Source organism: Macrotis lagotis, chromosome X (genome assembly GCF_037893015.1).
Source record: "Macrotis lagotis isolate mMagLag1 chromosome X, bilby.v1.9.chrom.fasta, whole genome shotgun sequence".
In the NCBI taxonomy this organism is placed as follows: domain Eukaryota; kingdom Metazoa; phylum Chordata; class Mammalia; order Peramelemorphia; family Peramelidae; genus Macrotis; species Macrotis lagotis.
The window spans coordinates 617,798,652-617,823,351 of record NC_133666.1 but is presented as its reverse complement, the minus strand read 5'-3'; the positions used below and the strand labels follow the sequence as shown (position 1 = coordinate 617,823,351).

The 24,700-nt window shown below is 38.3% G+C and overlaps 1 long non-coding RNA gene across 1 annotated transcript in view; it reads right to left on the bottom strand.

Moving 5' to 3' along the window:
• LOC141500061 (uncharacterized) overlaps positions 1 to 21,935 on the bottom strand; it is a 32,021-nt gene extending 10,086 nt beyond the window's left edge. Inside the window, exons 1-2 of the long non-coding RNA XR_012471828.1 lie at positions 21,825 to 21,935; positions 21,471 to 21,590 (exon numbers count right to left, since the gene is read on the bottom strand). This is a non-coding gene — a long non-coding RNA (uncharacterized LOC141500061). The remainder of the gene's footprint in view (positions 1 to 21,470; positions 21,591 to 21,824) is intronic.
• Between the last annotated feature and the right edge of the window lie 2,765 nt (positions 21,936 to 24,700).

Genomic DNA, 24,700 nt, shown 5'->3' with positions numbered 1-24,700 from the left:
TCAGCTCCAAGATCCATCAAACTGTCTCCCTGATCTTTTGCTTTTTTGATGGCCTTTTGACCTGCTGAAATCTCTTCCCTAGGTGCTGTAGGGCTGATCCTAGACTTTTCTTGATAATACTTCTTTAGTTCTGCCTCAGGCCATGGAGGCAAATGCACTTTCACTTTATCTTCCCTTTCCTCCACACCTCCTTGTTCCAACTTCCTTAACATCAGCCCCATGGCAACTTGTTACCTTTTCTGAAGTCCTCTGCTCTGAGGTGTCACCTAGTTCTCTTGCTTGTATCTGTTATGTCCTTATATTGGACTTTACTCAGATAACTCTGCCTTCATTGTCCTGTTCTGGTGCCAATATGTTGAATCCCAATTGTGGACTCCAGCCTTCCCAGGTGAGTGTTGGAGGGGTGGGAGACAAGGATGACTAAGGAAACAAGTACTCCATCAAGATCTCCAAGTGCTCCAAATGCTCTGTTTATTTACTAAAACACCAGTGCCTAAATACCTTTCCAGTTTCTAATCCATTTCCACTCCTGTGGCACTTAGTAAGATAAGACTGGTGCTCAAGGATACCAGGTGAAGATAATTCACAATGCTCCCATATACAACAGTTCCCAACAATAATTCTTTTTTTTTTTTTTTGCAAGGTGGTGAAATGTAATTACTCTTTTCTCCAAACTGAACATCCTAAGTTCTTTCATCTGATTGTCATATGGCCTGAACTAAAGGTCCTTCATCATCTTGATTTTTGTTCCTTTGAACACTCTAGCTTTTTAATGTCCTTTCTAAAATATAGTCCCAGAAATTGAACACATTTCAGTTGTGATCAGACCAGGGTGGAGTACCACAATGGGACTATTGCCTCCTTATTTCAGAATACTGTGTTTCAGTGCAGTGTAACATAGTAATATCTTTGTTTCTTGCTTAGAAAATGGAAGACATCTTTAGTGAGCTGCTTTTTATCTGTACCATATCTCAAAACCCTTTAATATTTTTACCTCTTTACATATTTTTACACCTATCCTTGAAAAACAGGCGGTCCTTTTGGAAAAAAATTTATTTATATACTTTGACCATTTATCTATTGGAGAATGACAATTATATCATTCCCTATATGCCTTGTATATCAGACTTTTATCAGGAATATTTGGTGCAAATATTTTTTCCTAATAGCATGCTTCTCTTCTAATTCTAGCTGCATTAATTTTGTTCCTGTAAAATCTTTCTAAACTTACTTATGCAATCAAAATTGTCCATCTTATGTTCCAGGATTGTCCCTTTCCCTTGTATATTTAAGTGTTCTTCCCCTAGCCATAGTTGTTCAAGGTACCTCCTTCTATTTTCCTCATATTGAAAAGTTATAAACAGGACCAAGGAAACAAGGAAAATCAAAGGTGTAAGATGGAATATAGTTAGTCAGTCTAGAATGATTTATTATGCACTTACCATGTGTCAGTAACTGTGCTATAAGATAAGATTGTGAAGAGTTGTAATGGTATAGAAAAGGGAGGGATGAAAGTATTGAAAACTGAGGTGAAAATAAACAAACTTAGGGGGGAAAGGACAGGAGATTTTTTATCAGAGGGGGAATTTCTGAGTTTAAAATCCAGGGAGTGGCACTTTCTTGGTGATAGTGATATCTAGGGTACAACTGTCCCTGTGAGTGACTGAAATAGAATGAAACTATAGGTCATAAAAGTTCAGTAGGATCATATCCAGATGGATTTGCCTTCAATAGTTAGCTGGTTGACACAATTAGCTCAAAGAAAAATCATTTATTGAAATGGCATAGCACTGAAGGTAGTAAAAAAAAATTCTTCTCATAAAGCTGGAGTATACTCTCCCACAAATACATATATAATTCTTGGCTGCTGGGGCATACACATAGAGCCAACTCATACCTCCAGTTCCATAGCTCTGCAATGTCCTTTCTCTTCTCATAATATGTTCACATTGCTTAGTACTGGACAGAAGATCTGCAGGGTGAACTGTTCTCTGGGGTTTATTCTTCCTGACAGTGTTTTTGTTTGATCTTAATCTAGGAAATTGCTTTTGGAGAGATCTGAACCCCATAACCTAATATTCAAAAGAGTCTCAAATCTGGGATCTGCCATCCTCTAGGTAGCATCTTAGGTCTAAGTATCAAACTTGTCTTTTCTCTCCTATTAGAGCACTGGACACTGCTAGACTGCTTTGCAGCTTTTGCATCTTTTTTTTTTTTTTTTTATTAAATGCTTGGTCTTTCAAATTTGCTCAATTCAGTAAATTGGCAGAGAAAAGGCATCATTGCAAACAAGTAGTTTGAGGTTTTTAAACTTTTATATTCAAATGAAGCATATAGTCTTACTGGGACAAAGGGTTTTTTCATTCCCCCTTAGGGCACAGAGGGCTCAAATCTGAAAGGGGCTGCTCCTTTACTTGATTTAGAAGTAATTCAAAAAGGGTATATAGAGAAGTAATTAGAGTAAGGGACCAGCAGTAAATGACCTGTTGATGCTCTGAGCCAGAGTTAGGATAAAATCCTCCAAATGGATTCTGTGCCTAGGTAATCCAGAGAAACAGAATTCAAATAGAATTTTATAGGCAGATTTTTGCGTATGAGTAGTTGTGTGCTGTGCTTCCACCAACTTTTCTATCAAGCATAAATGGCTGGACTTGGAATTAGGAAGATCATTTTAGATCAGACACTTTACTAGCTGTGTGACCCTAGGCAAGTCATTTAATCTTTTTCTTTTTTCTTTTTTTAAAATTACATTTAACCTTTTTCTGCCTCAGTTTTCTCATCTGTAAAATGGAAGGATAAGAATTATAACTACCTCCCAAGTATTATTAAAGCTCAGGTGAGATAATGTATGATTATCATTGGTTTCAGAAATGGTCATGGGGGGCGGAGCCAAGATGGCAACAGGAGGAGAAGAGCTTCTCTTAGGTGCTGTCTCTCAAAACTCATAAAATAAGGACTCTAACTAAATTTTTGAGAGACAGAACCCACAGAGGGATCCAGTGAAGCAATTCTCCAGCCCAAGGTAACCTGGAAAATAGTGGAAAGGCTCGACTCCATGAGGTTAAAGGGGCAGTCTGCCAGAGTGAAGGAACTTCAGCCTCCCAGAGGCAGCCTCAGGGTGCCTGGGAGCTGCAGCTGATGGCAGCTGGGGCAGTTTCCTGACCCACACCCCAGGGAGCACTGGGCACAACTTGGAAGATCAGCTGGGGGGCCTCTGCCAGAGAGAGCTTGTGAAGCCCAGCCCTCAGGGCACTCAGCAAGCAGTGTGGCTGAGGCAGCCAGATCCAGGAAATGGAAGCAGGTAGAGCTGGTAAGCAGGAGCCCTCAGGCAACTCAGCTTTGAGTGCTCAGCCTAGGGGAGTGGAGAGAGAATTCCAAGGTCTGTCTTCTGTCCCTAGAACAAGAATCTGGGCTCTGACCACATTCAGATCCTGATCACAGTCTAGCCCCCCCATAGAACAGAAGCCCCCCCACCACCTCAGCCCCATGGCAGAGGGGTGCACTTGTAGTCATTCACAGGCCAGGAGGGAAGACAGAGCTACACACTCAGATCCTTGTGGGGGGGGTGTCCCAATAATACTGAAAAGCCCAGGAAGCACCCCAATACCAGGCACAGGCTGGGGAAATGAGTAAACAGAGAAAAAAGAGGAACACCATTGAGAAATACATTGTCTATGATCCCAAGAAGGATCAAAATACTCAATCTGAAGATGAGGAAGTCCAAGCTCCTGCATCTAAAGACTCCAAGAAAAATGGAAATTGGGTTCAGGTTATGACAGAGCTCAAAAAAGATTTTGAAAATCAAGTGAGGGAGATAGAAGGAAAATTGGGAAAAAAAATGAAAGAGATGCAGGAAAAGCATGAAAAATAAGTCAGCAGCTTAGTCAAGGAGATCCAAAAAAATGCTGAAGAAAATAACATGTTAAAAACCAGCTTAGGTCAAATGAATAAAACAGTTCAAAAAGTTATTGAGGAGAAGAATGATTTAAAAAGCAGAATTGGCCAGATGGAAAAGGAGATAAGAAAGCTCTCTGAGGAAAACAAATCCTTCAGATCTAGAATGGATCTGAAGGAAGCTGTTGACTTTATGAGAAGTCAGGTCACAATATTTCAAAACCAAAAGAATGATAATACTCATAAGAAACTTCTCATTTAATAGAGCAGTTAGAAGGAGCTTTTATAGATATAGCACTGGAGAGAGCTGAATTTGAAGATATAATATATTGTAATAATGGAATCAATGGCTAAAAGGGAAATGTAATGGGAGTAAGATAAAGTAGAGGTGGAATAGGCTAAGATATTTCATATAATAAGATTTTTTTATTACAATAAGCTCTTGCAATGATATGGAAGGGGGAAGGTGAGGGGGAATGAGGGAACACTTGCTCTCATCAGAGGTGGCTTGGAGAGGAAACAGTATATATACTCAATGGGGTATTAGATATCTAGAGTAAGGAGAGAAGGGGGACTGGGGGAAGGGGGGGTGTGAGTGATGGAAGAGAGGGTGGACCACTGGGGAGAGCAGTCAGATATAACACATTTTGTTGCAAGGGGCTGGGATTGGATGGCCTGTCCGGGACCATAGGGCCAGGTGGTTGCTGGGCCTTAGGGGTAGTATGTGGGCTCAGGGCCTCTTGGCCCCAGGGCTGGTGCACTCAGCTACCCTACAGCACATTTAAGAAGAGGGACAGAGTGAAAGGAGAGAGAAAATATAGTGTATGGTAGTGGGGAAGTACAAAAATGGAGGGAGTTGTGGTCAGCAATGGCAACAGTGGAAAAATATGGAAATAGCTTTTGTGATGGACTTATCCTAAACAATGTGTTCCACCCATGATAGAGCTGGTGGTGTTCGAACACAGACTGAAGCACATTTAATAATAATATTATTATTATTATTATTATTATTATTATTATTATTATTTTGGGGTGGGGTTTGCAAGACAGATAGGGTTGGGTGGCTTACCCGGGCCACACAGCTGGGCGATTGTTGGGTGTCTGATGCTGAATTTGGACCCAGGTGCTCCTGACTCTGGGACTGGTGCTCTGTCCACTGCACCACTTGGCCACCCCTATTTTATTATTATTATTATTTTTTTTTGCAGGTCAATGGGTTTGGGGTGGCTTGCCTGGGCTGCACAGCTGGGTGATTGTTGGGTGCCTGAGGCCAGATTTGGACCCCGGTGCTCCTGACTCTGGGGCCGGTGCTTTGTCCATTATGCCACCTGGCCATCACTATTCTATTATTATTATTATTATTATTATTATTCTAATATTATTTTTATTTTATTTTGGTTTGGTTTGGGTTTTTTTGGTTTTTGCAGGTCAATGGGGTTGGGGTAGCTTGCCCAGGGTTGCACAGCTGGGTGATTGCTGGGTGTCCAGAGCGAGATTTGAGCATGGGTGCTCCTGACTCTGGGGCCCATGCTCTGTCCACTGCACCACCTGGCCACCTCTATTTTATTTATTATTATTATTATTATTTTTTTTGTTTTTTTTGGTTTTTATAGGTCAATGGGGTTGGAGTGGTTTGTCCAGGGTTGCACAGCTGGGTGATTGTTGGATGCCGGATTTGAGCATGGGTGCTCCTGACTCTGAGGCTGGTGCTCTGTCCACTGTGCCACCTATTATTTTTATTATTTTTTTAATTTTAATTTTTTCTTCTTTCCTTTATTGCTCATGAGGGTCTATATTTTGGGGGAGGGGGTATTATGTTTACTCTTAAACAAGAAAACTTAATAATATATTTAAAAAACATCATTTGTACAAAAATAAAATAAGCATAATTAAAAAAAAGAAATGCTCACATGGTAGCCTATGTTTAATATTGAAGTTAAGGCTTAAATGTGATAACATAAATGCTTTGCAAACCTTATAAGAATTATATGTTAACTATTATTATATTAAAAGAAGAAAAAGTTGGGGTCTTGATTCTGAGGGTTCCCCCCCACTTCTCTTCCACCTCTCTCAGTAGCATTTTCTTTCTCTTTCTCAAAACTCATTTTTTGGGGGATCTGACTCCCTTGAAAAAGGATTCAGGGCAAAATATCTTGTGTGTCCTGTCCTCTCTTCCCAGAAGTATTTAACATGTAAATTGTAGCATACATTTCCACTCCCCACCCCACCCCTAAAAATTTATATTTGTGTATCTTTTCTTAAGAATCTTAACTCTGCTCATTTCACTTTTGTCTTCTCTGCTTGACCATGGAATGCATACATTTCTATGAAGTGTTGAAGCTGAGTTCTTCTTGAAAAGTAATTATTGGACTGAATTCATTCCCATTTTGATCAACATCTACATTGCCCTTCTACCAAAAAAATTCCTATTTGCCAATGTATGATTTAATTCTGTGTATCTATTACATTTATACTCCTGTTTTCTAAGAAATTCCCATTAGTATATTTTACTGAGTACAATTATTAAAAGGTGTTCATTTCCTCCAGGAAGTTCTACAACTTTGCCTCATCATGGCATGGAATTGATGCTCACTTTTGGAAAGATAAAGAGCATATATTCAGATAGTTATACCATGCTAGAAAAGGCTCCATGTGTATAATCCTAGCCACAGACAATAGCCTTCTGCAAACTTATCAACAAAATATGGAAAGACTCATCATCCCACTTTAGTAGAATTTTTCTGGATTGTTTTTATGACCATTTTATTAAAATAGCTTGTCACATCAACTAGTTAGAGTCTGCAAAAATCAAGCTGAGTTGCAGCCCTAGTGCTATCTGGTTAGTTCCTACCCTACCTGCAAAATTCCAGGTTGACATGCCAGTTTTCAGTTTATAATTTTATTGGATGTAGATCTTCTCTTTCTGCAATTGATTCTTTGATGAATAAATCTTTCCCTTTCCCTTTGATCTCTGTAAAATTCTACTATACCCATCCTGAAGGTGTAATTAAAGACTTTACTAGGTTGTTAAAAATGTTATTCCATTGATTTTTTTTTTTTTTAGGTTTTTGCAAGGCCATGGAGTTAAATGACTTGCCCAAGGCCACACAGCTAGGTAATTTAATAATTAATAATGTCTGAGGCTGGATTTGAACTCAGGTACTCCTGACTCCAGGGCTGGTGCTCTATCCACTGCCCCATCTGCCACCCCTAAGGAGCCCATTGATTTTTGTACACTATGGGACTACCCTCTGAATATATAATAAACAGATAATTAAAATGTCTCTGCATATTTTGATAAGAATGATTGGGAACAGAACCCATCAATAAATGTATGCTTAAATATTCTTATATCAGTAGACTGGCTACAATATGATGATTTAAACCAGGTGGCTCAGTGGATAGAATGTTAGATCTGGAGCTCAGAGGCCTCAGACATTTACTAGCTGTGAGGTCCTGGCTAAATCATTTAACTCAGTTTGCCTCAATTCTTTATCTGCAAAATGAGCTGGAGAAGGAAATGGAAAATCCCTGCAGTACCTTTGCCAAGTAAACTCCCAAAATGATCACAGTCAGACAAGACTGAAAAACAAGTGAAACAACTGAAAAATCACAAAACCATGCTGGTTGGACTAGTTATAAATTTATGCTCGATAATCTCCACTGGATACATATTATAGCAAGGTAACTTTTATGCCTCCTTAATTGTTTGACTTAATTGGTCACCACAATGACTATTTCAAACTTATTTATCCCTTCTCAAGTCTTCCATGGCACTTCTTAGCCTTATTGTCTTATGTCTTGGTCTCTACTTCAAAGATTAAGGCTATTATTTAAGAGTTCCCTCTTGTTTCAAATCATTCAGGTGCCTCCCCTCACCATCTCTTTAATTCCTATCCCATGTGAAGATGTCATTTTTTTGCCAAGTCAAGCCTTTCTATATGTACTCTTTTTTTGTTTTTGTTTTTGTTTTTGCAAGGCCATAGGGTTAAGTGACTTGCCCAAGGTCACACAGCTATGTAATTATTCAGAATTTGAGGCTGGATTTGAACTCAGGTCCTCCTGACTCCAGGGCCAGTGCTCTATCCATCTATATGTACTCTTGATATAATTCCATCCTATGTTCTCCAGCAGATTAGTTCCTTTATCATTTCTACTCCCTAAATCTCTCTTCCTATTTACTGTCTGTTCCCCTAATACCTACAAACAAGTCTATTTTTTCCTCCATCATTAAAAACCCTCACTTGATCTATCTCCACTAACTATCCTGAATCTCTGCTCTCCTTCTCAGCCAACTTCCCCGAGAAAGCTAATTTGTCTAAAACTGTTACCTCCACTTCCTATCCTTCATTCTCTTCTACACATTCTTCTCTCTTCCAAGCTCATAATTCAATGGAAACTGCTCTCTCAAACTTATTGTCTTAATTGCCAAATCTAATGACTTCTTCTTGATTCCTCGCTAAATCATCAGATTCCTTTAGCTCCATTCTACATTTGAAGGAGTTATTTTCTTCAGAGAGTTTTCTTATCTCCTTTTTCCATGTGGCCAATTCTGCTTTTTAAGGCATTTTTCTCCTCACTAACTTTTTGGACTGCTTTTTCCATTTGACCTAGACTAGTTTTTAACATGTTCTTTTCTTTAGCATTTTTTTGGTTCTCCTTGACCAAGCTGCTGACTCAGTTTTCATGTTTTTCCTGCATCTCTCTCATTTCTATTTCAAATTTTCCCTCTACCTAACTTACTTGATTTTCAAAATCATTTTTGAGCCATAACCTGAACCCAATTTCTATTTTTCTTGGAGGCTTTGGATACAGAAGGTTGAACTATGTCATCTTCTGAGTGTGTGTTTTGATCCTTCCTGGGACCAAAGTAAGTGTCTATGGTCAGGTTCCTTTTTTTTTCTGTTTACTCATTTCCCCAGTCTGTGTCTTGATTTTGGGGTGCTTCCCGAGCTTGTGAGTATTATTGGGACACCGTTGCAAGGGCTTCAGTTCCTTCAAGGTCTTATGAGAGGCTCTAACTCCTCTCCTGGGCTGTGCTTTGGTTTGTGGATGACCACAAGCACCCCCCTGCTCTATGACAATGTCTGGGGGCAGACTGTGACTAGGGTCTGAATATGGACAAAGCATAAGAGTCCTGTCCCAGGGATAGCAGAGAGACCTTGACAGTCTCCTTCCACCCCCTTACCTTCCGTGGGCTGAGCACTCTGGGAGCAGCTTCTGGGTGGTTCCCTGCTGGGCAGCATTGTGGGCCTGCTTCTGTTTCCTCGGATATGGTTGACTGGGGCTACACTGAGGGCCACAAGCTGCATTGAGGGTCAAGTTGGCCTGGGCTTCATTCTCGTTCTGACAGAGGTTTCTTTACTGATCTTTCAAATTGTGCTAGATGTTCCCTTGGTTGCTTCTGCTGCCAGGAACCAGTGCTCCCAGGGACCCAGGTGCCCCAAGGGCTGTTCCTGGAAGGCTGGAGCTCCTTTTGCTACTTCCAGTGATCCTGTCTGTGCTGCTGCCCCCTCCAACCCCATGGAATAGAGCCTTCCCACTATCTTCCAGGTCACCTTGGGATGGAGAATTGCCTCTCTGGATCTGGATCCTTCTGTAGGTTCTGTCTCAAAAATTTAGTTAGAGTCATAATTTTAAGGTTTTTGAAATATTTTGGAAAGAGCTCCTAGGAAAGCCTGTTCTCATGCCACTATCTTGGCTCCACTCTTTAATGGCTTTTTCTCAATCCTTCTCCTTGACCTCTTGCAGTCTGACACTGTTAATCACTCTCTTAAATTGGATAATCTCTAGCTTTTCATGACACTTCTTTCTTCAGTGTTTCCTTCTGTTTGTTTATTCTTCAGTTTCCTTTACTATCTAGGTTTCCTTTACCATGTTACTTGGTGTTCTCACTAACTCCAATAGGATCAATTATCATCTCCATGCAGATGATTCTGATATATTTTTCTAGTCCAGTCTCTTTCTTGATCACCAGGCTTATATTTGATAGATACACCAAACTCAACATGTCCAAAACAGAATTCATTATTTTTCCCATCAAAACATCCCTTCTTCCAAACTTCTCTATTTCTACTGAAGGAAGAAACTGTCATCCTCCAGGTTTCTCAGGCTTGCATCATTGGTGTTATTCTCAACTTCTCATACTCCCCCCCACATATTTGAATTGTTTCCAAGTTTTGTCATTTTTATCTTCATAACATCATTAGTAGATGTCCTCTTCTATTTATACAACCATCACCTTGGTACAGGCCCTCATCAATTCATCATAACTGAAGTATTACAATAATTTGTTGTTTTATCTCCTCAATCAAGTCTTTTCCCACTCCAGTCTATTTTTTACTCACCTTCTAAAGTGATCTACTTAAAGCACAGGTCTGACTATGCCACTCCACAAAAAGATTCCAGTGGCCTCCTATTATTTTCAGGATAAAATATAAAGTCATTTAGAATTTAAAGCCCTTTACTACCTGGCCCCTTCTTACCATTCCAATCCTTTTTCTTCTCTACTCCTCTATGTATACTCTACAATATAGTATACTCTACAATGTGGTGACGCTGGCCTTATTGCACTTTCTAATACTCTATCTCCCAATGTTGGGCTTTTTTTACTGACTGTTTGTTGCCCATACTTCAAATACTTTTCCTCCTCAATTCTGCCTCCTGGCTTCTTTCAAGATTCAGTTCAAATCCCATCTACTGCAAGAGGTTTTTCCCATTGTCCCCCACAATTCCTTTCCCTCAGAGGTCACCTCTCATGTAATATATACATATATGTATATACACACATATAACATGTATACATATATACAAACATGCACACACACACTATATATATATATACATACATATGTTTTATGTACATATTTACATATCTCCATTAGAATGTGAGCTCCTTAAGGATAGGGATTGTATTTTACCTTTCAGAGCTTAGTACAGTGTCTGGTATAGAGCTGGTGTTTAATAAGTGTTTGTTTACTGATGGCATATATTTTGTATCTATTTATTTTCCATTTTCACCTAGTAGAATTTAGGCTATTTGTTTCATTTTTGTCTCTCTATTCCCATACATTTCCACACATAGGTTCTTAATAGAGGCTTATTTAATTTATTGAACACCTCCTTGATGTGAAATATGATGAAAGTTGCTCAGGTTACAAAGACAAAAAGGAAACTCCTTGACCTTAAGAAGCTTCCATTTTGCCTGGGGGATGCAGGCATACATATACATAGATAAATATAATAAAAAGTAGAATGTAATGGAGGTAAAGGAGAGATCAAAGTGCACTAAGAATATCTGAAGAAGTAGAAGATTCTTTCAATCAGAGGCATTAGAAAGACTATAACAAAGAAGAAAGGTAAGGATTCTGAATGTGTAGATGGAAGTGCAAATAAAAACAAATAATGTTCATGGGGACTATTTAGGTAGGAGCCTGGTCTCATTCTTAACAAATGTAGAGCATAAACAAAAGAAGGCTTAATATAGGATTAGGAGTAATTAGAATGGAGGGCAGAGGCCAGATTTCATTTTTGCATGCACCCTAGTCCTTAGCACAATGCATCATACATCATAGGCATTAATAAATGTTTACTGAGAAAATGAGTTTAGATACAGTGCTTTTTATTTCTGCACCAGATTCATGGTTCAGAATGAAGGCTTCCAGCATAAATCCCTACATAAGATCTATAAGATGTGAACAAGAATCCAGCAGAATGGCTCAGTTTCACTTAGGACTGCTTTCTATTGAGAAACATCCTAATGGGAAGAAGTGCATTATTTATAGCAGAACAACCATTCTTACTTTTTCTCTTAATAAATTGGCAATCCAGAGCAATTCTTTTCCAGTTCTTATCAGTCACTCTCCTTTTCTTTCTAATTTCCTTAGCTTTCCTGACTTAGACAAGGAACAAGATGCTTCTTTCCTTAACTCACTGAAACAAAACAAATACACCTTCAAAATAAATTTAATTCAGTCATTATGGATAACACCAACCAAGCAAGATAGGTACAAATTTTGCATGGTAACAAATATGAAGACATAGTTCTGGGTATCCTGCTTCACCTAGTCCCTAGGATAGGCCTATACTCCCTCCTAAATTCTCCCAGCTGAATACTTTCCCTTCTTACCAAAAAGGGGAAGAAATAGAGGAATTCAGACATATGAAACAATGTGAACAGTGTGCATTGATGTGTAGACAAACTCCTGAGTAGAAAAGCTTACTAGTTTTCCCTTTTTAAGTATTATTAACATGAACCATGTCAAAGTATCATGCAATGGAAAGTCAAAAGACAGGTTCTAGTTCTGCTTCTGTGATCTGGTATAGGGCACTAGCTAGGTGGTCACTTAAAGCTGCTTCTACCTTTAACATTCTGTAACTTGTCTATCTCTGTGACTTTCAACTCTGTTTCTCTAGACTTTTTTTTAGTTTTTTGGGTCTTTTTGCATGGCAGTGGGGTTAAATGGCTTGCCCAAGTCCACACAGCTAGGCAATTACTATGTGTCTGAGGTCAGATTTGAACTCAGGTACTCCTGACTCCAGGGCCGGTGCTCTATCCACTGCACTACTAGCTGCCCCTTGACTCTGCTTATGTTATAATTCATGGTATCCTTTAAATATTAGCCCTGAGATTCTGGTTCTTACTCCTCCATAAAAAATCCTATTTCTGAGACTTTCTCACTGTCACTGAACTTCTTGTTTACTGACTGACCTATATGACTACAAGAAATTGTTCTAAGCTTTTGTTGCATTTAAGATCTCAGACACATAGAGAATTGGTTCCCTTATGGATCATCCTCAGGAAACACTGCACATTGGTTTACAGATTCCTTTATACCAGTAGGTTTTGAATATTTTCTATTCATGGCACAATATTAATCACTGTGAAGAACTGTCCTATAATGCACATTCAATTTAACATAAAAAAGGACATTTAGACTTCCAGATTCATCATCTGCAAATCAGGATTCTTCTGCATCTCCCTCTAATGCCCTGTTACTTCTTTACTTCTCCAGAACTTTAAGGGTAGAAGGGCAGCTCTCACAGTAGAATATCTTAGCTGGGAAGAGCAGGCAGCAAGTTGAAGCCAGGGAATGTTGAAATGAGTTTCCTGGCACAACCTTTGAGAACTATTGCTGTATATTATATTAAAATGTGAATCTAATAACTAACATTCAGAACTTCTGTCCTATCAGGTCACTAAGACAGTAATCATCTCTGAGTTCACAGACCTAGCCCACTTTAATCTCCATGTACCCTTCTTCCTAGGTTACCTCTTTGCCAATATGCCACCATGGGTAGATGAATCATTTTCTAAGGTTTATATTTTGATTGTGTATGAAGGTTTACACTGGGTAGCTGCCAAATTTATAATTTATCCTAACCAGGAAACATTCCTAAACCAAAATCTTGGCTTTTCATGATTCTCAAGGTTCCAACAACAACATAATGTAATAGAAAAAGCAGAATTTTAGTGTCAGAAGACCTGGATTTAAATCCTAGCTGCCATATTACTGAGCAATTCACTTTATTTTTATTTTTCTGGCTTCATTTCTTCATCTATAAAATGGAGATATCCTAAGCAGCTATAAGATGCAATACCAGTTCATTCTGGCTCAAACAAAAAATGGTTTTTGTCCCATACCAAACTTTATTTCTAAAACTTAGTAGGTGAATAGATTGGCTCTGCCCTTTCCAGGGAAGTGATAGGCACTAAGCAGTCACAATTGGGACCCAGAAGCAAATTGATCAATAGGATGCTAATATTCAACTTCATGCATCAATAGGTATTTTCCCAAACCCACTCTGATAAATCAGGTCAGGAAAAAGTAAGCATGTGAAATCAGTTCTAATTTGCAAGTTACCTGCCCTCTCCCCCACCAATTTTGTCCCAAGGAAATAGAATAATAATAGGTTTTTTCCCCATTACCTCAAGAACATAATGAAACACCTCAAAAGTAGAGAAAGAGATGCCTTCCTTTTCGATGACACTTTGCCCTTTCTGGCTACCCTCCTCTATACTGCTTCTAGCAGGATGATGAGGACTGCCTGAAGACCTTGCCAGAGGAAGATCAGTTAACTGGAGATATTTAGCCTGGAAAAGAGAAGACTCAGAAGAAAGAACAACAAACATGATAGCTATCTTTAAGTAGATGTTGTTGAAGAACTATCAGACTCCTTCCACTAGGCCCCAGACTGCAGAAAAAGGGCAGTAGGTAACTGTAAAAAACAGATTTCTATGATATATAAGGAAAACACATCACTAAAGAGACTTATTCAAAAGTAGAATAGGCTGCCTAAGTTAAAAAGTGGCTTTTCCATTACAAAAGGTCTTCAAATGGAGGCTTTTCAATCAAGTAGAACAATAGTTACAGCAAGGCAGAATAGTCAGTGCTGAATTTGGGAGTCAAGTTGATCTGGGTTTGAATCCTTCCCTTGAAATTAGCTGTATGACCATGGGCAAGTCATTTCACCTTATTGAGAGTGTTTCCTCACCTGCAAAATGGAGATATGTGCAGTACCTACCTACTCTAAGAGCTCTGGTATTGTGAGGATCAAAAAAAATCTTAAAGTTGCCAACCTTATGTAAGCTATTAATATTTTTGCAAGGGAAGTTACTGTTTGCTTACTAGATGGACTAGATAATTTCTGAGGACCTTTCCAAACTCTGAGATCTCATAGTCTCTTGAAATCAAACTTTCAATAGCCTAAGGAAAATCATCATTCAGAAATTTAACATGCAACATTTCAGATGTTGCTATGTTCCTTATATACAGTTGCTGATGTCAGATTTCTCAATGATACTATCAAACTCATAGGGGGATAAATGGTATCTCTGGGGAAAAGATTAGGCCGTTCTATCTAATTCATATCACTTTTGAGCAGACAGCAAGGTTTGAGCAGAAATTTAACATTTCTTTTTGTTATCATCCTAGGTATTAAATAAAGACTAAATATCGATTGAAGGCCTTACTACATTCATTATACTCAAAAGGTTTCTCTTCAGTATGAATATTCCAATGCTGTATAAAAGATATAAATGAGGGGGTGACTAGGTGGTGCAGGGGATAGAGTACCAACCCTGGATTCATAAGTATCTAAGTTCAAATCCAGCCTCAGACATTTAATAATGACCTAGCTGTGTGGCCTTGGGCAAGACACTTAACCCCACTGCCTTACAAAAAAAAAAAACCCTAAAAGAAAAAAAAAGATATGAGTGAAGGTTCTCCCACATTCATTGCATTTAAAGTGCTTCTCTATACTATAAATTTTCTAATGGTGCATAGGAGTAGAACGTTGGGCAAAATTTTGGCCATAAATATTACTTTTATGAACTCTTTCTTTTGTAAGATCCTCCTGGTGTGCAACAAGTTTGGGGCTGTAACCAAAAGTTGCCAAATTCATTATATTTTTTGCCTTTCTCCCACCTAACTATTTTCTTGTAGCAGACTGTGCCATGGTGGGAACCTCTCTGCAAGAAAGTAGACTGAAGACATTTTTCCCCTCTGTTGTATCTTCTATTTTTCTATAAACAGCAATTGAGCTCAAAGGTTTCTCCTAACTCCCTGACCTGGTGAACATCTCTTAGGAGTTCTTCTGATACTTTTCCATGTAATTTACTTCTTTAGGAAAAAATAGGTTAAAAAATCCTTATCCTCAAATAGTTTCTTAAAACCTGAAACAAATGAAGAAAAGCTATTATGTGAGTCATAACAGCAAGTAGAATGGGTACCTAGAGCAATACCCAGCAGTGGTATAACAAAAAGAACCCTGAATTTGGAATCCATATTACTTTCTACTGAATGTCACTAGGTGAGTCACTTAACCAGTCTGGGAACAATTTCTCCTCTATAAAATAAAGGGTTTGACTAGATCTCTGCCGGTTCTAAATCCTATGAACTTAAGATTTTAAAAATCTGGACTTAAAAAAAAATCAAGAATTTAACTCACACTCAAAACTACAAACTCATACAGTTTACAGGCAAAAATCTAGCAAAATATGACCCACAGGGTACCCTCTTTTCCATGAAATCATGACTCTTGAATAAACAGAAATCTCTATGAAAAGAGACAAAATAAAAAATCTAGAATGAAAAACAAATAAATTAACAGTCAAGAAAGCTGTAAATGGGGCAGAGTGTAAATATGAAATAGAGATAGTTTGCAAAAACAGGCAGGAATAGCAAAAGAAACAAGAGTATGCAAAGTCAAAAGAACGGGCAAGGGAAAAAAACCCTAAGATTCTACTTGCAATATCTTCTAACTTGATGATGCTTAAAGGTTTACAAAGTGATTTAAATGATACCTTATTGATAGAAAATCCTATGACATCACTAATAATAATAATATTATTATTATTTCCAGTTTACAGATGAGGAAACAGAAGTTCAGAGAAGTGAAATGACTTAGCTATAGTCACAAAACCAATAAGCATCTGAGGCAGCATTTGAATCCAGGCCTTCCTGATACTAAACCCATTGCTTTTTCCCCATTGAAAATGGTTTAAACTGGGTGGCTAGGTGGCACAGTAGATAGAGCACTGACCTTGGAGTCAGGAGTACCTGAGTTCAAATCCGGCCTCAGACACTCAATAATTACCTAGCTGTGTGGCCTTGGACAAGCCACTTAACTCCATTGCCTTGCAAAAAAACCTGAAAACAAAAAGAAAATGGATTAAACTAATGGAAATGACACTGAAGAAGAAATTACCGTTCACTTCTCAAATAAGGAATAGTATATGATATAGGGCACTGACCCTGGAATTAAGAGGACCTGAGTTCAAATTAGGCCTCAGATACTTAATAATTACTTAGCTGTGTGACCCTGGGAAAGTCATTTAACCCCATTGCCTTACAAAAAGAAAACAAAAAGAATAATATACATATCCTGCCAGAAGTCAGTCAGTCAGTCAGTCAGTCAGTCAGTCAGTCAATAAACATTTACTATATTTCTCAATGTATAAGAAGCACCCTTTTTCAAAAAATTTGGGGTCTGAAAACTGGATTGTCTTATACAGTGGTTATAGATGTTTTTACTTTGCATTTCCTGCTTTTTCATGCTTGTGGTCTTTGTGCTCATTGTTTCACATTTTCTACTGGTATATTAGGCTATGTTTTGCCAGGTTCTGCCCAGAGATGACTCAGAAAAGATTTTCTTATAGTGCTGATTTCAAGTTCAAAACGATCCAGTTTTCAAGAGTGAATGGAAATCATGCTGCTGAATGTCAGTGTGGTCCTCCTCCAAATGAAAAAAACAATCCAAGACTGGAGATGGGAAGAAGAAACTCTCTTGAAAATGCCACAGCAGAAGACGATGAGAGGCAAGTCACAAATGGTCTAATTTAGAGAGGAAATTGAAGAGATGGATTAAAGTGCAAAAGGCCATTGGAATTCCTGTGTCCACAAAGATGGTTCAGCATCTGATGATTTTTTCCTAAGGAAGTATATTGCATGGAAAAGTATCAGAAGAACTAAGAGATGTTCACCAGGTCAGGGAGTTAGGAGAAACCTTTGAGCTCAACTGCTATTTATAGAAAAATAGAAGATACAACAGAGGGGAGAAATGTCTTCAGTCTACTTTCTTGCAGAGAGGTTCCCACCATGGCACAGTCTGCTACAAGAAAATAGTTAGGTGGGAGAAAGGCAAAAAATATAATGAATTTGGCAACTTTTGGTTACAGCCCCAAACTTGTTGCACACCAGGAGGATCTTACAAAAGAAAGAGTTCATAAAAGTAATATTTATGGCCAAAATTTTGCCCAAAGTTCTACTCCCATGCACCATTAGAAAATTTATAGTATAGAGAAGCACTTTAAATGTGAAGAATGTGGGAGAGCCTTCAATCATATCTTCTTTTCTTTTAGGTTTTTTTTTTTTTTTTGCAAGGCAATGGGGTTAAGTGGCCTGCCCAAGGCCACACAGCTAGGTAAGTATTAAGATGCTGATGAAAAAGAAGTGACTGATTTCAAAGGAGTACACAATTGGTGCCTCAGATTCATTAAGCAGAATGGACTAAGCATGCATCCACGCAGCCAACTTGCCCAGGGAGTGCTTTGGTCAACCACAGACCACAGAATAGGCAGGAGAGCAATCAGAGCCTTTCCTAAGACAGTGATTTGTCATCAAATACAGATGAGGATGAGCTAATGGATGGGAGTTTTGACAGTGATGAGGAATTGTATGAATATTATGATGAATAAAATTTGAGTTCAATAACTTTATGTAATACATTTTTTTTTTGCAAATTGCAGGTCCCAACATTAATGTGTCTTATATATGGGGAAAAATGGTAAGTGTCATCTATGTCCCAGTTGCTGCACTTGAGATTCAAAAAGAGGCAAAAGACAGTTCCTGCCCTCAAGGTGTTCACAGTCTAACTGGAGAGATAACAAGCAAGCAAATATGTACAAACCACATGCAGAATAAATAAGAATTAATTAATAGAGGGAATAGGGTAAGTGTCCTATAGAAGAAGGAATTTCAGTTGGGACTTAAAGAAAGCCTGAAAGGTCAGTAGTCAGAGAGGAGGAGGAGGAGGAGAGAGGGTGTGGGCTTGGGGGAGAGCCAGAGAGAATATGCAGAGATGAAAGATGAGTGTTCCAGGATCCTAGAGTACATGTTGAGGAGAAGGGGTGAGAAGATGGAAATGAGGAAGGGGACAAGGTTATGAAGGACTTTGAATGCCTCGAGAAAAACATTCACTAGCTTGTGATGTATAAAGATCTGAAAGCTCCTTGTTGTCTTTGATTTTGACTCATTATAGCCCACTGCTATAGGAGAGGAATCCACTAATACAGAATATTGCCATATGTTACTATACTTTAGGATGGAATCTGTTGGATTCTTGTTATTTTCTGGGGTAAAGAAATATTGAATTGTCTTGAATGAAGAAACTATAGGTCTTTTCTTTCTTTCTTTCTTTCTTTTAGGTTTTTGTAAGGCAAACGGGGTTAAGTGGCTTGACCAAGGCCACACAGCCAGGTAATTATTAAGTGTCTGAGACCAGATTTGAACCCAGGTACTCCTGACTCCAGGGCTGGTGCTTTATCCACTATGCCACCTAGCTGCCCCGAACTATAGGTCTTTATAAAAGTAGACTGTAGGCTAAGGTAATGGGGCTCACATCTACAAACTAAACTTCCCACTGCTTAATCCTTCTCTCTGGCCTTGAAACAACCTATTTACAGAAAGTAAGAAATACTTGGGCACTGCCACTGCTAACCAAAAACACAGCTTCACCTGAGAAACAGCTTTCTCTCTCTGAAAGAGATGAATTTATTTGCCATATTGTTAAATTAGATTGAAGATAGGGTATTTGGAGTCACAAAGACCTGAATTCAAATCCCACTTCCAGCAATGTTACAATAAGTGGGACATTTCATCTCCCTGTGCCTCATTGTAAAACAAGTGAGATGGATTCAATGCACTTTAAGCTCTAAGTCCTATGAAAGACAGTGAGTCAGATAAAATAGCTATCTTGAGAACCATCCAAGTTTCAGATTCATGGTGTCACAGAATTAGAAACAATCTCAGAAAATTAATCTAGTCCAACTCATACCCAAAGAAGCATCATCTGTACGACTATGATGAAGTTTATATATTGATTGAAAAACCTTTAGTAATAGGGAATCTATAATTTTCTGAGGCAGCTCATTCTACTTTGGGATACTTCTGATTGTTATGAAGTTTTCCTTATATTAAACCAATATAAAGAACCTAATGCATTTGGGTAAGAATCATTATTCCCTTTGTAACCTGTAGTTTTCTGAGGGCAAGGACTTTCATTTTTGTATTTGTATTCATAGCATTTCGAATAGTATCTTTCACATAACAGGTAGTAAAAGTCTGTTGAATCTTGAACTGGTAATCTGATATAGTTGCACTCAAAACTTCAGTATGATACTCTTTCTGATGTGATCAAGAATCTATCTACCAGAGATATATTTAGTGTTTATAGCATTTTTACTGTAAGGAACAGAAAACTTGAATGACTTGAGAAGGATAGAGAAAATATATATGACCAATGGGAATTCCTTGAGGTCAGAAATTATCTTGCTTTTCTATCTCTAAGCACAAAGCACAGAGTTTTGCTCATTTTAAGCTTTTAACAAATTTTTCTCTCCCATTTTTTCTTCTCTTTTCCCTCCTTCCTTCCTGTTTTCTTTTCTTCCTTCCATCTTTCCTTCCCACTCCTTTCCTTCATTTATTTATTCCCATCCCTCTTATCTCTATACATTCTAACCTTTTAATAGACATATGACTTCTCTATAACAGTACCTGCATAATTAATCTACTTAAGGAAGAACAAAGTAGAAAGTCTATAATAAACAGTTAAATAAGTTAATAGATACAGCAACCATGAATAGGTGGCCTATTCACATGTGATTGTCATGAAAAAGATATGGAATTTTTTTTAAGTTCAGTGAAAAACAGAAAAAAAGAGCAAATGTAGATAAGAACAATGAGAACAAACAATGTTTTGTAACATTGAACAGAGGATATTGAAGGAATGAACAGAGATAAGCTTGTTCCCCTATAAGGCATTTCTAATATAATACCATGTACTATAATTATAGTTATCTGAGTACATGTATAATATTTTTCATTGTTACATAAATTCAAAAAAGGCAGTAATAGTTTTTTTTAAATTATTTTATTTATTTAAGGCAATGTGATTAAGTGACTTGTCCAAAATCACAGAGTTAGGCAATTATTAAGTGCTTGAGGTCGAATTTGAACTCAGGTCCTCCTGAGTCCAGAGCCAGTGCTCTATCCACTGCTCTACCTAGCTGCCCCAAAGGAAGGTTTTTAAATTAAATTTTGTATCTCTCCCAGAGTTTAGTACAGTGGGTGTTTAATAAATGTTTTTGGATATCTCGGTGAACACCATACACAAGTAGAGATGAAAGATCTTTTCTTTTTCTTAGGTTTTTGCAAGGCAAATGGGGTTAAGTGGCTTGCCCAAGGCCACACAGCTAGGTAATTATTAAATGTCTGAGACTGGATTTGAACCCAGGTACTTCTGACTCTAAGACCAGTGCTTTAGACACTGCGTCACCTAGCCACCCGAGATGAAAGATCTTAATCAAAGATGGTCAATACTCAATGGAATAGGGGTAAAGTGGTGTTAAAGACAGAACTTTCAAATGAGTCATTCCTACTTTCTAGGTAGAGAAGCTTCTTAATAGCAAGAGTATCTCAGAAGAAATCAGTACCACTCTTTAGACAGAAAAAGGCTGAAGAATTCTGAACCCCAGACTGCTTTTCATTTGTAGATGAAGAGAGGTGACTGAAGACACTATAAATCAGTTCCCCCACACTTAACACTGCTACAGAAAAGAGAAACTCTAGGAAGGTAGACAAGATGAATGAATTTGGGAGGAGAACTGGAAAAAATTACTATGGTTGAGAAAAAGTTAATAAACATAGAAGGGAAGAACATTTTAATCAACTTGGCATTCACTACAGGGGAAAAAATGAGGTGCCCTGAGGAAAATTTTCCTCTGATATTTCAAACTTTACAACATACTATTTTCTTTCTTTTTCTGTCTCCAATGGGACAAGTTCTTATTTACTCACCTCTGGAAGCATCTCTAAAGAATTTCTTTTCCTCGATTCCAGTTTCACTCAGCATCCATGACTCTCCTCCCAGCTCAAGCTCAAGTTGGGAGATGATATCAGGTTTTGAGACTGGCAATCCTGAATGTGGAGAAGGAAATGGAATATGATCATTTCTGTTAGAAATCGTAACAGTCTCAGGGCTCAAATTCAGCTCTCACAGGTAAAGGATGAAGAGAAAAGGGAGAAAAACCCAACAGCACGAATAAGATTAGGAAGAGGTCAGAAATATCTCTGGCTTCAAAAGAAAGTTCTTGAATTTGTTCTCAGGAGGAAAGTTGTTCTGGTACTGTAACTGTTAGAATGAAATCTTACCCAGTGATACAGGTTCCCATAATTCTTTAGCACCATATCACTGTAGAGTTCCCTGAATAGGGTCCAGCTGGCCCTACTCCTCTTGGGTGAAAAATACAGCTACATCTTCAAAGGTCACAGGCTCCTGGAACAATACATTGCTGTTAGCTCAAATAGAAGTTAGTCCCAAATAGAAGCTCAAACCATATGGGGAGTATTTATTTGTTTTCCATACACAAGAGGTGTATTATATATGTGATACATGATACATATATATGCATTACTAAACTACTAAGAACAATATGTGGTTTAAAAATATCTTAGTCAACCAGTGGGAAAAATTGAAATTGAAAAAAGAACTATGGTATATGGCATAAATATATATTAATGTTAATTAACATTAATTGATTAATGATAAAGATTTTTTTTATTTCTACCAAATTCAATATAAGCAATTTGGTCTCTGATGTCCTTGGTTGATATGAATGAATAAAGGACATTGGGTAATTTGTAGAGAAATGTAGAGGCAGAATGTTATCTTATCTTGGGTAAAACATGTTTCAGTGATGCTACTAGTGAATAAACTTATATACCAACTGGGATACTTAAATTTGAAATCTGCGGTGAGATAAACCAGGCATATTTTATCAGTTGCTTTGTTTCAGTTGTGTTGTCTGATATCCTCCCTTTTTCAGATATCTTTAGAATCCCTTAATACTCTAAAATACATCACTTTCAGTTCAGACTTCATTCTATATATATTTAGTCTAATACAGTCACCCTTCCTGCATCTGCCTCTTAATCTAGAGTACTTGCCTTTGGCCTCTAAGCTTCACAGCATTTTTGGTGTTCCAGAACCCATCTTCCACAAGGCTCAATTCTCACTGCTACCTCCTAACCTCCTGAATGATCTCTCTCAGGATCGGTTCCTGTATGCTGAGCATCTGGTCTCCTGAGGTTAAAGAAGGGAAAACATTACCATTTGACAATAAGGCTGAACCTCAAACAGCCTAATCACCTGCCTTTCTCAATAGGCCCCTCTCTAACCACTGATACTCTATCTGGGCTCATTCCTCATTGACTATGTTTTTTTCTACCTCCTCAGGCTCTCCTCTTCCTGCTGACTGTGATCCCCAGACTGCTTTCTTTCCCACTCCTATGGTGCTCAACTCTACTATATAAATGTACCACTCCAGATCTATGAGCTCCTTCCACTGTGCTCTATGGAAGGTCTGCTCTGTGATTATATTCATCTTAATTCTTTTCCTTTCTCAGGCCTTCCATCTCCTGGAGGCATTGAGATCTATCTTTCTGCCAGCCAGACACTGTGACTGTGTTCACCTTTTCTGAATTAAGAAGGAGCTAAAATGGTAAAACCTATCTTTAGGAAGATTATTTTGGCAGTTGAATAGAGGATGGACTAGGATGGGAGAAATTTGATACAGGGAGTGACATAGGAGGCTTGAGTTTGGATGAAAAGGTCTGGAGTAGTCACTGTGGTGAATAGGAAAGTGAATCAATTAGGGAAAAAAAGTGCTTTACTGCAATTACTGAGAGTCAGATTGAGATTTTTTTTTTGCAAGACAATGGGGTTAAGTGGCTTGCCCCAGGCCACACAATTAGGTAATTATTAAGTGTCTGAGGCCAATTTGAACTCAGGAATTCCTGACTCCAGGGCTGGTGCTCTATATACTGCACCACCTAGTCACCCCTTGCCCTTCATTCTCAAAGAAGACCATGACATCAGGAAGGTGATGCCATGACAAGCTCATGAATCAGCTTTGAGTGAGGGGTTGCTGTGCTAACTCACCAGCCTTATTTTTCTCCTCTTAGGGTCATCTAGGTCCAGTGGCCAGAATCAGGACAACTGGAGATGGCTGTGGATGCAAAGCAATTAGGGTTAAGTGACAAGCCCAAGGTCATTCAGCTATGTAAGTTTCAAGTGTCTTAGGCTGGATTCTAACTCCTGTCCTCTTGACTCTCAGACCACCTTGTATTCACTGTGCCACCTAGTTGCCCTACATCAAATATTAGTTCCTGAATGAAGCCCTTATTGATCTTCTAAGTCAATTAATTGCATCTCTTTTCTACAGTAGAGTAATAATAATAGATTCACTTTTCAATAGCACTTTTAGGATGAACCTGATTTCATTTACATAGGAAATCCCAGGTGAAGAAAATACTTACAATGAAGGTTGGCCACTTCTTTGTACAGAGCTTCCTATAGCCCTAAAAGGTCAAATGACTTGCCCAGGGTCACACAGTCAGTACATATCAGAGGCAGATCTTCAACCCATGTCATCCAGGACATCTCTAGCCACCACACCAAGTTACTTTTCAATAACAGTTCACAATATCTATGTTACTTTGTTTGAAACTAAGAAGAGTTCTATGAAGGTGGGAATATGTTACCATCCCCATTTACAGATTTGGAAACCAAGGACCAGAGAAGTAAAACCCTAAGGTCCCATGGTTAGTAAATGGTGGAGCAAAGCTCTTTGAAGTTTAAGGCTATGCTACATTTCTAAGAACAAGTATCACTATTTCATTTAATCCTAACAGAGTTCAAGAGTAGGGCTTCACACACACTATTATCTTTCAAAATATTAGTTTGACTAAAGGACTGACTTGAAAAATAAGCAAAATTGTTACCTTTATAGACAGTAATAATTCCTTATTTTGTACCTATGTTAATCCTCCAATAATTTCAAAATGACCTTTAAAATATCCCTTTCATCCCTCAAAAAGTCTTTGTCTTTCTGCTTGGTATTGCTTCTGTTGTTTTGATGATCAACTGTACCCTGCCTCTTACCAAATAATCATACAATGCCCTATCTTTCACAATTTAATGACTTAAATCTTATCTCCCCCCCCCCCCCCAAAAAGACTATAAATTC